The sequence below is a fragment of the Mustela putorius genome, unplaced genomic scaffold (assembly GCF_011764305.1).
Source record: "Mustela putorius furo isolate JIRA1106 unplaced genomic scaffold, ASM1176430v1.1 tig00003976_pilon_pilon_pilon, whole genome shotgun sequence".
Taxonomy (NCBI): Eukaryota; Metazoa; Chordata; class Mammalia; order Carnivora; family Mustelidae; genus Mustela; species Mustela putorius.
Genome location: NW_025422118.1, coordinates 5,147,714 through 5,162,642, shown reverse-complemented (window position 1 = coordinate 5,162,642; position 14,929 = coordinate 5,147,714).

The window sequence follows — 14,929 nt, the reverse complement described above, 5'->3', positions numbered from 1 at the left end:
CTACTGTTTGTACTTCTAAGCACTTTCCTATATGTTATCTTGCTTGATTCTCACACTGAACCTAGGAGATAAGTAGATGAAGTGTTATCCTCATTGTATAGCTCAGGAGACTGGCTCAGAGAAGTAAAACGCACACCAGTACACAACAGGTGGGACTGGCTTTGAGCTGCCTGCTGCTCTCCAGCTCCTGGTCAGTGGTAGGTAAAATTTCTTCTCTGGGCTTTGTCCCCTAAACCTGTCAAGTCTTGCTGTCACCTTCGCTCTGTGGCCCATTCCCTGCAAGAGTCCAGGGGAAGAACCTGAGCCTTGCATGATATAGCGTGTCTTTGACCCATGCTCCCCATTCTGTTTGTCCAGTGATCCCTTTGTGTGCACCGTCTGGGGGACACAAACATGAGATGAGTGCTCTGTCTTGAGGATTTCACTGAAGCATAAGATTTGCCCAAAAGGAAAGGGAGTATAAAAGAGATCGTATTAGGATTGGTTACCAGAGAGTGGCCCATGCAAGTAGAGGCTCCGTGGAGGGGATGCTGTAGCTGGGATCCTGAGGAGGAGTGGGCGGAGGAGAGCTGGGGGTCCACTACGGCCCAGGTCGAGTGGTCTTGGGGAACCAGGGTGTACAAGGACAAGACCTCAACCTGCCCACTTTAGCCAGAGCCAGCAATTTGTGTGGTTGGGGTAGCTTTTATAAATGGCCAGAAAAGAGCCAGATTTCTAAGGGCCTTGAATGCTGGGCAGAGGACTTGCTGAAAAGCAGCGGGTGTTTCTCATTACAGGGTATGCTGGGGGTGGATGGCCTTTGGCCAAGAGGCAATGGCTGAGCTGGACCTTACAGTTCTGGACTCCTAGCACTTGTCAGTCTGCCATTTGGGGAGTAGCAGGGCTTAGTGGTCACGGTCTTTGTCTGGTCTTTCCTACAGCTGAGTTGGAGTCCCCTCCCCTCACAAGGACTGAAGGCAGCTGGAATCCATGTGCCTGGTGAGGGCATGCGGAAAGGCCCAGCTCTGGCTGCCTGCTGGCTTCAGGCCGGCAGCATACCCTTTTCCTATAGATAGAAAGGGACATAGTGGAGAGGCCTCCACCAGAGCAAAGACAGCAACTGAAGCTCCACCTAGAATTGGGATAAAGACCAGCCAGCCTTCCCCGTCCTTCAGTTTTCCAGTAAAAGCATCCAACCTGAGGTCTTGCTCACAAGTCTGCACGATACAACCATTCCCCTTGGTCCTATATCTTCTAGTCCAAGAGAGGGTAAAAATAGGCTTCTCTGACAATAAGAAAATCATTTACAAGTTGTACGCCTTTCCCACTGAACACAAGTATCCTCCAGAAAACCCAGGTGTTTTTCTTTTTACAAAGATTTATTTTAGAGCAAGCATAAGTGGTGGGGGGGGGGGCAAAGGGAGGGAGAATTCTCAAGCAGACTCCCCGCTAAGCATAGAGCCTGATGGGAAGGGGTGGGTGGGGCCCGATTCCAGGACCCTGAGATCAGGACCAGAGCTGAAATCCAGAGCCTGCTGCTTCACGGACTGAGACACCCAGGCACCTCTCTTGAGCATCATTTTAGCTGGGTACTATGAAGTGGCAAAGATCTATGACAGGAGGCTCCCCGTGGTCCATTCTACCATCCCAGTGTACTGAGTCTTACAGCTTTTGTAGGGACACCCTATGAAACCATCCGAGTTTGGCTTGGGAACCCAGGGACAACTCAGGAACAGCCGCCACATGCTGTGAGCCAAGGAATAGAAAGACGAGGTATTACCACTTGGTCTGGAGATGCAAGGTACCGTGGGTAGTCGGACACCTAGAAAGGTCGTAAAGCAATACTTTCGTGGTTGTCCAATGTGTGGCAGCTGTGCAGATGCCATAGGATAAGGGAATCTGAGAAACCTTCAGACAGGAGGAGGGACTAGATAGGACCCTATGTAGTATAGGACTTGAATTTAGGAAGGGCCTTCCTGGGTCAGGAATGGCCAAGGGACTGGGGCCAAGAGCAGTTTAGCTGGAGGAATGTCAAAGCTGGTGAGTCTGCATGTGGATGAAGCGGCTGCAATGGAGTGGAGTCTGCCATACTCTCTCCTGGGAAAGGAGGCTTGACGGCACTTGGTGGAAGGAGGAGAGACGTGACCTGGAGGTTTCCAGTCCAGGTGGCCCAGAAGAGAGGTCAGAAGGGAATGCCGGGGGACGCCTGGGTGGCTCAGTTGGTTAAGCAGCTGCCTTCGGCTCAGGTCATGATCCCAGCGTCCTGGGATCGAGTCCCACATCGGGCTCCTTGCTCGGCGGGGAGCCTGCTTCTCCCTCTGCCTCTGCCTGCCATTCTGTCTGCCTGTGCTCGCTCTCTCCCCTTCTCTCTCTGTGATAAATAAATAAAATCTTTAAAAAAAAAAAAAAAAAAAAAAAAAAAAAAGGGAAATGCCGGGTTAGCAGTTGGCACCAAGTAAACAAGAAGGCCAAAACCAGAACCTTGGGGAATGTTCCAGGGAGCACGAGTGCAGCGGGGACCTGAACCGCCAATCATTTTCCAACTTCCTTGCTGCTGTTGGTACAGCTGTGGGCATCCCTCCGACTCCCAGGAAGCCAGACAAGGTCATCTTTCTACCAGTATCCCTTCATGAGACATTCACCATGGAAATGACTCAAGAAAGGGCCCAAGGACACAGCCAAATCAAGGAATCCCTTGGACTGAAAGCCCGTACCTCAGGAGAGGCAGGGTTCATTCAGAGACCTGCAAGTGGTCCTTTCCCACCTCAGTCTGATGTAACAAGCCTTTGCTAAGCCTCTAATCCATACCCAGCAAGGTGCTAGTTCTTGAGGCAATACAGAGGAATGTCAAGACCACCACCTGAGGATAAAACTGAGGCATGATGAAGTGCTTGTAAGCAGAGTGGGAGCAGGGCAGGAGCAGATGAAGGCTGTGGGCTGGGCGGGCTGCCAGAGAGACTGCAGGAGCAATGGCTGGGTGTCTGGAACGGATACAGTGTGCATAGGAATATCATGTGAATATCATGGGAGGCTCCTGTGTGTTCCGTAGCACAAGGTAAATTTAGGTAGCATTAACATTTGGTTATTTTTTTGGGGGGGGGGATCATTGGTTGAATGCCTTTTGTATGCCTGTAGCTTTACTACAATCTTATTCATGGCCCTGAGAATGTAAGGTAGATTTTCTTCTTTTTTTAAAGGTAGATGTTTTTAATCCCATTTTACTTATGTCCGTGGTGGCTATGTGTCAGAATTAGGATTCCAGCTTCTGTCTGTCCAGCTCCAAAGCCCATGCATGCTCTTTAGATCGTACTGGTTGGAACTGAGGTTGGGTTCTGTAGATTCTGAGCCCTAGACAACTAGGATGTTGGTTGGAGGTATTAGAATGAGGCAGTGCCACACCGGTGCTCAGGTGAATCAGGTGAAGGTAACTAGAGCCCAGCAGACCTTCGAGTGTTCAGTGGATTGGATGAGGGTGAAAGCCAAGGAGTGAAAGAAGATAGATTTCATGCTTTCATTTATGCAAGGGCTATTTATTGAGTGCCGACTGTATGCATTCAAGCACTGGAGACAGAGCAGTGGGCATAACAGAGCTTTCTCCTTTCCTGGTGCTGACCTCACAGACGTAACCTATGTTTAGAAATTGAGGCTACGTGTGATTCTTGTCTTGTATATTCAGCTTTCCTTGCTAAAATCACAAACCTGGCCTTCTCAAAATAAGGTTCAGAACTTAGTCAACCCTCCCTGCCCTCCTAAGCAGAGGACACGTGCCCCTTGCTGTGGGACGATGAATCCTGCAAGGAAGAGTCAGCCCCCCAGTGACAGGCAGTAGATACCTCAGTTTCTGAAAATAACTAGGACAAAGCCTCCCTCCTCAACTGCAGCAGGTTAAATCAACACGAGAAGGGGAGAAAACGGCAGATGAAAGTATAATCCCTGAAGATTAGGTTTTCTTGAATGTAGACATTCCAAAGAATACAACTTGCAGGTATCCTGTAGGGAGAGAGGAGACCCCATGGCCAGAGTGGAAATGAACCCCTCCCTCCCCCAGCTGTTCAGAGGCCATAACCCAGGGCACTGGTTTTTAAAGGAAGACCTTTGAGCTGATCCTTATTCTCAGGTTCTCTAGGAAATGTTTTTGAGTTTTCCAGCTGCAATATTCCAGTTTGTGCTGCCCCCTGCTGGAAGAGTTCATTAAAACAAGGAAGGAAGCCTACATCTCCATTGCTCTGTTCCATTCAGTTAGGTGAGGGAAAGTGAGGGTGCTACAGGTATTGTAGACCTAAGCACACTTCTTCACGTTATCTCAAGATGATGCGACTGGCCCCTCGTTCTCTGAGAAGAATACTGAGGGGCAAGTATTCCAGACAGTGACCAGAGGTGTATCCCCTGGTAACGGAGAACACTTCTACACTGCTCAGACCTCATTTGGGACAAGCTAGTGACAACCTGTCTCTCCCCCTCCAACCAAATACAGCCATGCATGCCATGGTACTGCCTTCAGTCCTCAACTCACCACTCACCAACAGTAGCCAGGTGGCTCCATCCACTTAGGAGCCAAATTTACTCCTACTTGGCTTCTGAACTTGAACCTTCACTATTAGGTTGCATTTAAACCTTTTCTGCATCACTCCACCCTAACATAGGAGAAACAAGACTGCCTTCCAAAAGGACAGGACTCTGAACTGTTAAAAAAACACTTTCCTTAGGCTGTATCAGGATAGGTTCAGATTTGCACTGGAATCGTGAATATAAATGTAGTTGTCACTCAGGCCATCTCCCAACTCCTGGGACAGTTTCAGCTCCTGAGCCCTTCAAGAACCACCAAGAAGCCCATCCAGAGCTCTGTTTCCTGGCACCTGAGCTGACCCTCTTAGCTCAGGCAAGGGGCATGTACAACCTACTAGAAAGCTCTAATGTCCTGCATAGTGGCATTGAATTCAAACACTGTAAGCCTGGTGAACCTTCTCTCCCTTTTACTCAATTCACTGAGAAATTATGCTAGTGGTACTGATTTGTGGGGAAAGTAGCATGACTTCCTCTCTCCTATCCTTCCTAGACGGCATTTAAACCAGATCAGCTTTTGGCAGTACAAGGGGCCCAGAGGCAAAAGAGAATTTTTATGTAGGTGCCTTGTAGCCTTGTGTGCTTTGGTTCATTACCTCTACCTATTTAGCCCTGGATTTGGGAGCTCTCAAACCACAAAAGAAGAAGATGGCCCCTCCAGTTTTTGTTTTTGTTTTTGTTTTTTCTGTAGTCAAGCTATGTTTGGAAATGCCACTCAGTTACCAGTGAATTATCCCTCCATTGACAGGATTTGGCACCTCCAAGCAGAACAAACTTTCAACCAGACTCTTCTTTCCCTTCTGGAGATTCCAATTCTTTCTTCTTTATCTCAGACATGACGGCTCCCTTCATGTTCCTCCAGGGTTGAAGACAAGCCATCACCAACAGGAAGACATGCTCAGCCCAAGGGATAGTTGATCCTGACCCATCAAAACAGCTGGGCTGCTCTGTGTAGCATTTGCACAGATGCAACACAGAGTATATGTGACTGATGGGTATTTGGATCCAGTGAGGGGTGGTTAGCAGAGGGCCCTGGCTCTTGGGTCTGCATCATGAAAGCTTCAGTCCCTGCATGAGTAACTGCATGAAAGTTTACAGTTCGGTCAGAAGCTCTCTTTTGTCAAGGAAGGGAGAGAAAGGAGGTCATAACATTGTCTCTCCCCAGGAGTCTTCATGGACTCCTGAATGAGGCAAACTCTCTCTGCTCCTACTTCAATTCTTCTTTATAACTGCTGTCCTCTTGAGCTTTCCAGATATTCCAGTTTCTTGTACTAAACAGCTTCCTTTATGTTCTGAGGACCTGACTATGCCTCTTCTCCTGCAATTCCAATAGAACAACCATCTACTACGTCCGGTCAGAACCTACTATATCTAGAACAAGGGAGAATTTTAACTTCACTCTTTCCCTCCTCACCTTTTCGGCCCCAGTATCCCACAGGGACTCTCCCCAGAAAAACTCCTATCCAACCCATGAGTTCTAAACAGCCTTCATCACTAGCTCCCCAAGGAAATGCAGGAGGGCAGGAAGCATCTTTTTGCTTGGATGCACACCCCACCTGCCCAGCACTCAAAATGGGCCCTGAACTTTAAGATTTTTATTTTTATTTTATTTATTTGACGGACAGAGATCACAAGTAGGCAGAGAGGCAGGCAGAGAGAGGGGGAAGCAGGCTGCCTGCCGAGCAGAGAGCCCAATGCGGGGCTCGATCCCAGGACTCTGAGACCATGACCTGAGCCAAAGGCAGAGGCTTTAACCCACTGAGCCACCCAGGGCCCTGAACTTTAAACACTTGTTCCTCCTCTAGCTCAACCTCTTGCCCGTTATTCTGCTCCATCAGCGATATTCAAACGTTAAGAGGGCATTAGAGAATGACCTGGAGACCTTGTTAAGACCCACTGCTAGACTGGACCCCCAGAGTTTCTGATTCAGTAGGTCTAGAGTGGAGCCCAAGATTCTGATGCTGCTAATCCCGGGACCACACTTTGAGAACCACGGAGCTACATAATCTGAGGATGTCAGCTCTGTTAGTCCAAACCATCACAGCAAGCTTGCGTCTGCTACAAGGGCCAGAGGGGAGAAGCAGCCAATAGGTGCCCTTATATCTTTGGGTAGGCAAAGGAAACTTGTTTCCAAACTCCTCAGACTCTTGAGGACCCCCTTGTTGAACTCTTTGGGCCACTTTTGCCCAGTGGGGCTGGTGGCACGTTTGGACTTATAGTGGGACAGTCCTTCACAGGAGATGCATTTTCACTTATTCAACAAATATTTCCCAAGTGCCTTCTGTGTGCAGGGCACTGTTCTAGGTGTGTGGGATACATCAGTGAGCAAAACACAAAAATCCCCACCCATGTGGAGCTTACATTTTTTCCTAATGAAATGAAGAATAAAACCCTTTTTACTGTTTTTAGGACTCAAGTGTCTGGTTACTGGAAGTAATCAGGAGTGTTTAGTTAACTCTGTTTATATACATATGAGATTAAGGACCAAGAGCTCAGGCAGAGACTAAATAAATGCTTCATTGAGATGAAACACCACAGTAATTATCTTCATCTTTTTTTTTTTTTTTAAGATTTTATTTATTTGACAGGGAGATCGAGACAGTGTGAGAGGGAACACAAGCAGGGGGAGTGGGAGAGAAAGAAGCAGGCTTCCCACTGAACAGAGAGTCCAATGCGGGGCTAGATCCCAGGACCCTGGGATCATGACAGAGGCGAAGGCAGAGGCTTAACCCACTGAGCCACCCAGGGGCCCCTATCTTCATCTTTTGATAGTTACAACAAATACAACATTTTTTGCTTTGGTTTTGGGTTTTGTTTTTTTGGTGGGTTTTTTTTGTTTGTTTGTTTTTTGTTGTTGGATTTTGTTTTTGTTTTTGTTTTTGTTTTGCTTTATAGTTGATAAAAAAATAAAATATGGAGGTAGAGGGAGAGTGGGGAGCACGGAGCAGAGTCCTGGACATCCGGCCCATTGCTCTTTTTTCAGAAAGGGCCCAGAAACCTTTGGCAAAGGCTGGGGATGGGACATGCTTCCCCCACCCCATGAGTTCTCTCCCCGGGGGACAGGAGGCCCTCTGGTAGTCAAGAACCGTCTATATAAAGTACACATACAGTGTTTCTGAAGGCCCAACACTGGAATCCTTGCCAGTGTTACAAATGTGAATCTTGGTCCACAACTCAAGTTAGCAAGGACTGGGACTATATAATCCAAAATAATTTCTCTTTATATTCTCTTTCCATTTCTTTTCGTAATCCAACAATAGAACTTTACGTTCTATTGGGGGTGGTATACCTAAGGCTCCCCCCGAAAGGCATCCACTGAGCCTTCCCTTTCCCCATCTGGTGTTCAGTGATGGGCCCTGGCCCCTTCAGCTCCAGCAGCACCCTCTGCAACTTCTGGGCCAAGTCAGAGTGTGTAGGAGTCATCCTGTCCCCCCTGTGCCACACAAGGGCACTGAAATCACCACCAGGCTCAGTCCCATCTATCTAGACTTACCCCACAGTCATGGCGCATCCATTCTCATCTGGGTAATGTACATGGGGGGTAGAAGTATTATCCTGAGTATCTTAGTTATGAGACCTTTCTGGACCTCTAAGGAATGCAGATGACTGTGTCACCTTGCGCTATTGCTCCTTCAGTCAGTGAAGCATAGGGCAACCCTGGTCGCACGTTAGAACCAGACAGGAAGCTTTTTTTTTTTTTAAGATCTTATTTTATTTATTTAACAGACAGATCGAAAGTAGGCAGAGAGATAGGAGGAAGCAGGCTCCCCGCTGAGCAGAGAGTCCGATGCGGGGGCTCGATTCCACGACCCTGGGATCATGATCTGAGCTGAAGGCAGAGGTTTAACCCACTAAGCCACCCAGGTGCCCCCACAGGAAGCTTTTTTAAATCTACCAATGTCTGGATCCCTGCTTTACAAGGTTGAATTGAATTGGCCAAAGGGCATTGCCTGTTCTTCCTAAAGCTCCTCAGGTGATTTTTAACGTATAACCAGGGTTAAGCACTATGTGGGAAGCAAGAGTGTTGCGGCAAAAAGACTAAAGAGGGAAAAGAAAAGACGGGAAACCCATTACTGTTCCGGGAATCATTCTGCTATGTTAGCTACTAGCTAAGCATGGTTAGTTATTACCCGCTGTACACAACGCCCTGTTGCAAGGGATTGCAGGAGAAAAGCTAGTGGGGAGGTGAAATAGGGTTAGAAATACTCTACTCCCTGCCACTCAGAGCGTGATCCTCAGAAGAGCGTCCTGGCCCCCACCAGGGAGATTGTTAGAAATGCAAATGCAAGAATTTCAGGCCACACCCCAGACTTTCAGCCTCTGCAAAGTACTGCCCGTTGCCAATGCCGCTATTTTGTTAAAGCAGACTCTTGGGAGGAGGAAGGTCTAGAACTAGGTTTTTAAGCTGCAAGGCTTTCTGGAAGGTTTCATTCTTGGAGACAACAGCAAAAAAAAAACAGTCATGCAAGAAGTTACTGTGGGGGCGCCTGGGTGGCTCAGTCGTTAAGCCTCTGCCTTCAGCTCAGGTCATGATCTCAGAGTCCTGGGATCCAGCCCTGCATCTGGCTCCTTGCTCAGCGGGAAGCCTGCTTTCACTCTCCCACTCCCCTTGCTTGTGTTCCCTTTCTCGCTGTGTCTCTCTGTCAAATAAATAAATAAAATCTTAAAAAAAAAAAGTTACTGCAGCTGTTTGATGAAGAGACAAAATGGACACAGCTTGAGTGTGTTTCTGGAGTGAGAAATAATCCAGCAACAGTTAGAAACTGGCTCAGATAGGTCTTGGTTTTGTTTTTATTTTTTTAAAGATTTTATTTATTTATTTGACAGAGAGACACAGCGGGAGAGGGAACAGAAGCAGGGGGAGTGGAAAAGAAGCAGGCTCCCCGCTGAGCAAGGAGCCAGATGCAGTCCTTTGGGCTTGATCCCAGGACCCTGGGATCGTGATCGAGCCAAAGCCAGACGCTTAACCACTGTACCACCCAGGCGCACCCCAGTTTTGTTTTTAAATGAGAAAAAAAATCTTCAGTTCCTTAAGGGTCTGGAACATCTTTTTTCAGCTTAAAAGATGATTAGGTTAGTTCACTTCAACACTTACCTTGGGGGAATTATTTAGTTCATATATGTGTAAAGTTCTTAAAAATGTGTTCGCATTTTCTTTTTTCAGGATTTTATTTATTTGAGAGAAAGTGCACAGAGGGAGAGTGAAAGGGGGAAGCAGACTTCCTGCTGAGCAGAGCTTGATGTGGGACTCAATCCCAGGACCCTGGGATCATGACCTGAGTGGAAGGCAGACCCTTAACCCACTGAGCCACCCAGGAGCCCCATGAGTTCACCTTTTCTTTCTTTCTTTTTTTTAAAGATTTATTTATTTATTTATTTGACAGAGAGAGATCACAAGTAGGCAGAGAGGCAGGCAGAGAGAGAGAGAGGGGGGAGGAAGCAGGCTCCCTGCTGAGCAGAGAGCCTGATGCGGGACTCGATCCTAGGACCCTGAGATCATGACCTGAGCCGAAGGCAGCGGCTTAACCCACTGAGCCACCCAGGAGCCCCATGAGTTCACCTTTTCTGATAACAAATCCAATTCACAGAAAAATCTAAGATACTACGGGAAGTATATTACTATGGAAGTATATTACAGATACTACGGAAGTATATATTGTAATCACCTCCCCTCCCTCAGAGATAACCACTGAGAAAAGCCATAACCCAGATTTTTTTGTGTATAGTAACAAACATACAAAAGTAGGATCACAGCATAATAGTTCTCTTTTCCTTTTTTAAGTTTATTTAAGTAATCTCTACACCCAGTGTGGTGTGCGAACCCACAACCCCAAGATCAAGAGACTCCTGACTGAGCCAGCCAGGAGCCCCAATACTGTTTTTTCCTGTACACTCTTTTTATTCTTAAATCCAGAAGGTCCATCAGACAAAATAATTGCTTCTTATTTAAACTGATTTAGGATTTTTAAAGTAATCTCTACACCCAGCATGGGACTCAAATTTACAACCCTGAGGGGCATCTGGGTGGCTCAGTGGGTTGAGCCTCTGCCTTCGGCTCAGGTCATTATCTCAGGGTCCTGAGATCAAGCCCCGAATTGGGCTCCCTGCTCAGCGGGGAGCCTGCTTCTCTCTCTCTCTGCCTGCCTCTCTGCCTACTTGTGATCTCTCTCTCTGTGTCAAGTAAATAAATAAAATCTTAAAAAAAAATTTTTTTAGGGCGCCTGGGTGGCTCAGTGGGTTAAGCCGCTGCCTTCAGCTCAGGTCATGATCTCAGGGTCGTGGGATTGAGTCCCACATGGGGCTCTTTGCTCAGCAGGGAGCCTGCTTCCCTCTCTCTCTCTCTCTCTTTGCCTGCCTCTCTGCCTACTTGTGATCTCTGTCAAATAAATAAATAAATAAATCTAAAAAAAAAACATTTTTTTTTACAACCCTGAGATGAAGAAGCATGTTCTATTGACTGAGCCAGCCAGGTGCCCTACTAACTTTATCCAAAATAATTAAATCCCACAGCGTCAAACAATACCGATCTGAAACCTGGTTTTTCACATTTGCTCTTCAAGCCAGAGGGAGCAGCTCAATGTGAACTGCGTGCAGAGTGGGGTGCTGATTGCTTTTGAACATTTTAAAGAAGTCAATTATTCATAAGACATCATGGTTTGTTAGAAATGAAATGATTGCCTGTGTTTGACCTCATACAGGTGAACCAACCAGGATTATGGACACTGTGTCTGCAATAAAATTTTCTAATTTGCAGCTGAGGACTATTGAGTCACATGTACTCACATAAAGACCGCATGAAGCAAGGTTTCCAGGAGGAAATAACTTGGATGTGGGTCTTTTTTTTTTCTCTCGAAGATTTTATTTATTTGAGGGAGTGCGCACCAGGGAGCATGAGTGAGGGGAGGGGCATGGGAGAGGGAGCAGCAGGCTTCCTGCTAAGCCATGGCTAGGGCCCATGGCTTAACTGACTGGGCCACCCCGGCATCCTAGATGTAATGCACATGGATGTAAGAATGGGGTGTGGGGCAATCCAGATGGAGGGAAACAGGACCCTAGAGATCTGAAACAGGACCTAGAGATCTATCCTGAGAATGGTGGGTTCCAACAAGTCTGGGGCTCAGCTGCTGGGCACTCTTGAACACAGGGCTGAGTCGGCGTTTTCCCTGAAAGGTGGTAGGTAGCTTGCTAAGGAAAGATGCAGTGGTGCAGGGGTGTCAAATGGCTGACTGGGCTGGAGTAGGAAACCCCGAAGCAGGAAGGTTCAGGTGTGATCATCCTAGTGAGGTGAACAATTACAAGAGGCCAGAGGGAGGCACAACTGAGACAGGATCAATCTCCAGACAAATCTGGAGAAAAATGAGGAAGGAGACAGTCTTTTTTTTAAAGCTTTTACTTACTTCTGATTTGAACAACACTTGCACATTGTCGAGCATTTGGAAAACAGAGAGGAGAGAGTAAGAGGCAGTCTTTATCAACCCACTGCTCAAGAATAACAATTGTGAGCATTCTGAATACTGTGTTTGCGGACGAGGGAACAGGCTCCGTATTTTCACCAGGGCTGGGCGAATAATGGACTCTCCAGCGGGCAGAGGGAGACAGCTTTCTGGCAAGCCAGGGGAGTTCCCTGCGGCTGACAGGGAGAGCTTCTAAAAATGTGGAGTTTCTCCCATTTATCCATCTTAAACTTCTAACCCGGTGCTATTAGTGATTTTCGGTAACCTTTATCTTGAACAGCTGCCCAGTGTGGAGGATGCCTTGCTTTCCAGTTCTTGAAATTAGGTCTGGTTCCACCTGAGCCTTACCCATTTTTACCCACAGGTGAGTTGGCTGTGGAATTCTCCTAAAATATTTTTTTAAGATCACTTATTTGCAGGAGAGGGAGAGCGAGCGAGCAAGCGAGAGAGAGAAAGCACAAGCCAGGGGGAGGGCAGATGGAGAGGGAGAAGCACACATCCCACTGAGCAGGGAGCCGGCCTGGAGCTCAGTCCCAGGACCCTGAGATCATGACCTGAGGGAAAGGCAGACACTTAACTAACTGAGCCACCCAGGCGCTCTGAATTCTTCTAACATCTGGAAACTCAAATATTCTCTGACTTCAAACTCTCCCCTTTCCAGTTCCTACCTTCTCATCTGGACTTCTGGACGCTTGGGTTCCCCGTTTTCCCGGTCCTTCTGCTTTCTCCCAGACCATGGTTAATCATCGGAACTGCTTTCTTGCTATCCTCTCTGATCGCCCTTTCTCCTGGCCCTTCCTTTTATGTGCCTGGCAAAACAGAACACTCAAACTGTTTCACCTTCACTGTCCTATAGCCTAGTGTTGCTGCAGGAACCGGAAGATAGAAAGTGGAACCACCAGGGACGCCTGGGTGGCTCAGTTGGTTGGACGACTGCCTTCAGCTCAGGTCATGATCCCAGAGTTCTGGGATCGAGTCCCGTATCGGGCTTCCAGCTCTGCGGGGAGTCTGCTTCTCTCTCTGACCTTCTCCTCGCTCATGTTCTCTCTCACTGTCTCTCTCTCAAATAAATAAATAAAATCTTTAAAAAAAAAAAAAAAAAAGAAAGTGGAACCACCATAGCTGTGCAGGCTCAGAGCTCAGGGAGGCCGTCACTATCGGCCACCTGTACTGTCTCGTGGCGTCCTGTTCCTAATTACAAGCCACATCCTTATTCCATCCCCCCAATTTCTTCCTGTCTCAGAGGAATGGATTCTCTCCTTGCCATCAGACTGAACTCCATCAGACAGCTGGCTCAGCTCCCTGACCCAGTTTCTTTAGAAAGCTGTTCCATCAACCACCACTTCTCCTGTATTTTCAACCTTTGGCTCCCTACTGATGAGTAGAAGTGTGTCATTAGTTCTGTCCCCTCACCCTGCATTCCCTTCCAGCTGTCATTCAATTGTTCTGTCACCTTCAGAGTCAAACATTTGTTTAGGGACTATTTCAAACCTGTTACATGATTCCCTGAGGTTATCAAATCAATCTAATGGGTCACTACTGGCATTTAAAAAGAAGCTCTAACACAGAGTGCAGATTGTTTCAGGAATCTTTTAGTTGTAAATAATGTAATGTATATACTGGATCACATTGCAAAATGTATCATGGGAGTTGTGGTCAAACACTTGAAAGACCTTGTTCTAAACTGGTGGTCTGCAAAATTTTATTTGCATGAATTTATTATTGTAAGTTTAATTATCTGCAGAGGGTTTTACGTGGATTGCAAACATTAGCATTGTTAAATAAAACTAAAAAGAAATTTCCACTGTATTGATTTGACATCTTCCATAATCCATTCAAAAAATACACAATCAAAGGGCACCTGGCTGGCTCAGTAGGTTACGAGTCTGCCTTTGGCTCAGGTCATGATCTCAGGGTCCTGGAATTGGGCCCCACTTTGGGCTCCCTGCTCAGCAGGGAGTCTGCTTCTCCCTCTGCCCCTCACCCTGGCTCATGCTCTGTCTCTCGTGCTGTCTCTCAAGGTGAATACATAAAATCTTAAAAAAACAAAACAAAAAAAAAGAATGAAGATGAAAATAAAAATAAACTTCAAACAAATACATGAACAAGTTTTGGGGTGCCAGGAAAAGCCTCTGCCTTTGGCTCAGGTCATGATCCCAGAGTCCTAGGATGGAGCCCCACAGTGGACTCTGCTCAGCAGGGAGCCTGCTTCCCGCCCTCCCCCCCACCCCCCCCCTGCCTACTTGTGATCTGTCAAATAAATAAATAAAATCTTTAAAAAAAAATACGTGGACAAGTTTTAATTGTTGGAAATTTTACATCATCTCATTATCTCTTTATTTTTTTAAGGTTTATTTATTTGAGTGAGCCCAAGTGATGGAGATATATATATGTATAATAAGATAAATAAATAAATAAATATTTAAAAATCTTTTAAAAAAATATTTATTTATTTATTTTTTAAAGATGCCAAGTGGACTGAGCCACCCAAGAATTTATTTAATTCACATCCATGGATGAATACTACCATTGCTAGAATGAGACAGGTTTAGCATCAATATTATTCCTATTTTTCTTTTTTTATACATGTAAGAGCTGACAATCTTTGTTTACACAAATAAGCAGATTCCCATCTAGGATTTATTGAATCTACCGAATTCAATTCTTTGAACTCCTTCAAAGTTCTATGCCAGAGCATACTGTGATCTATCATCAATTCTTTTAATTTAAATTTTCAGTTACTTTTACATTTAGAGAAGAATCAAAGATAGTTCAAAGAGTTCCCCCATACAGTCTTGTTCCAGCTTCCCCTAATGCTGACATCTTAAAGCATAGTATATTGATCAGAAATAAGAAATTAACATTGCTGTAATTCTACTAACTACAGACATTGTAGATTTCACCAGTTTTCCCACTATTATACCTTTTCTGTT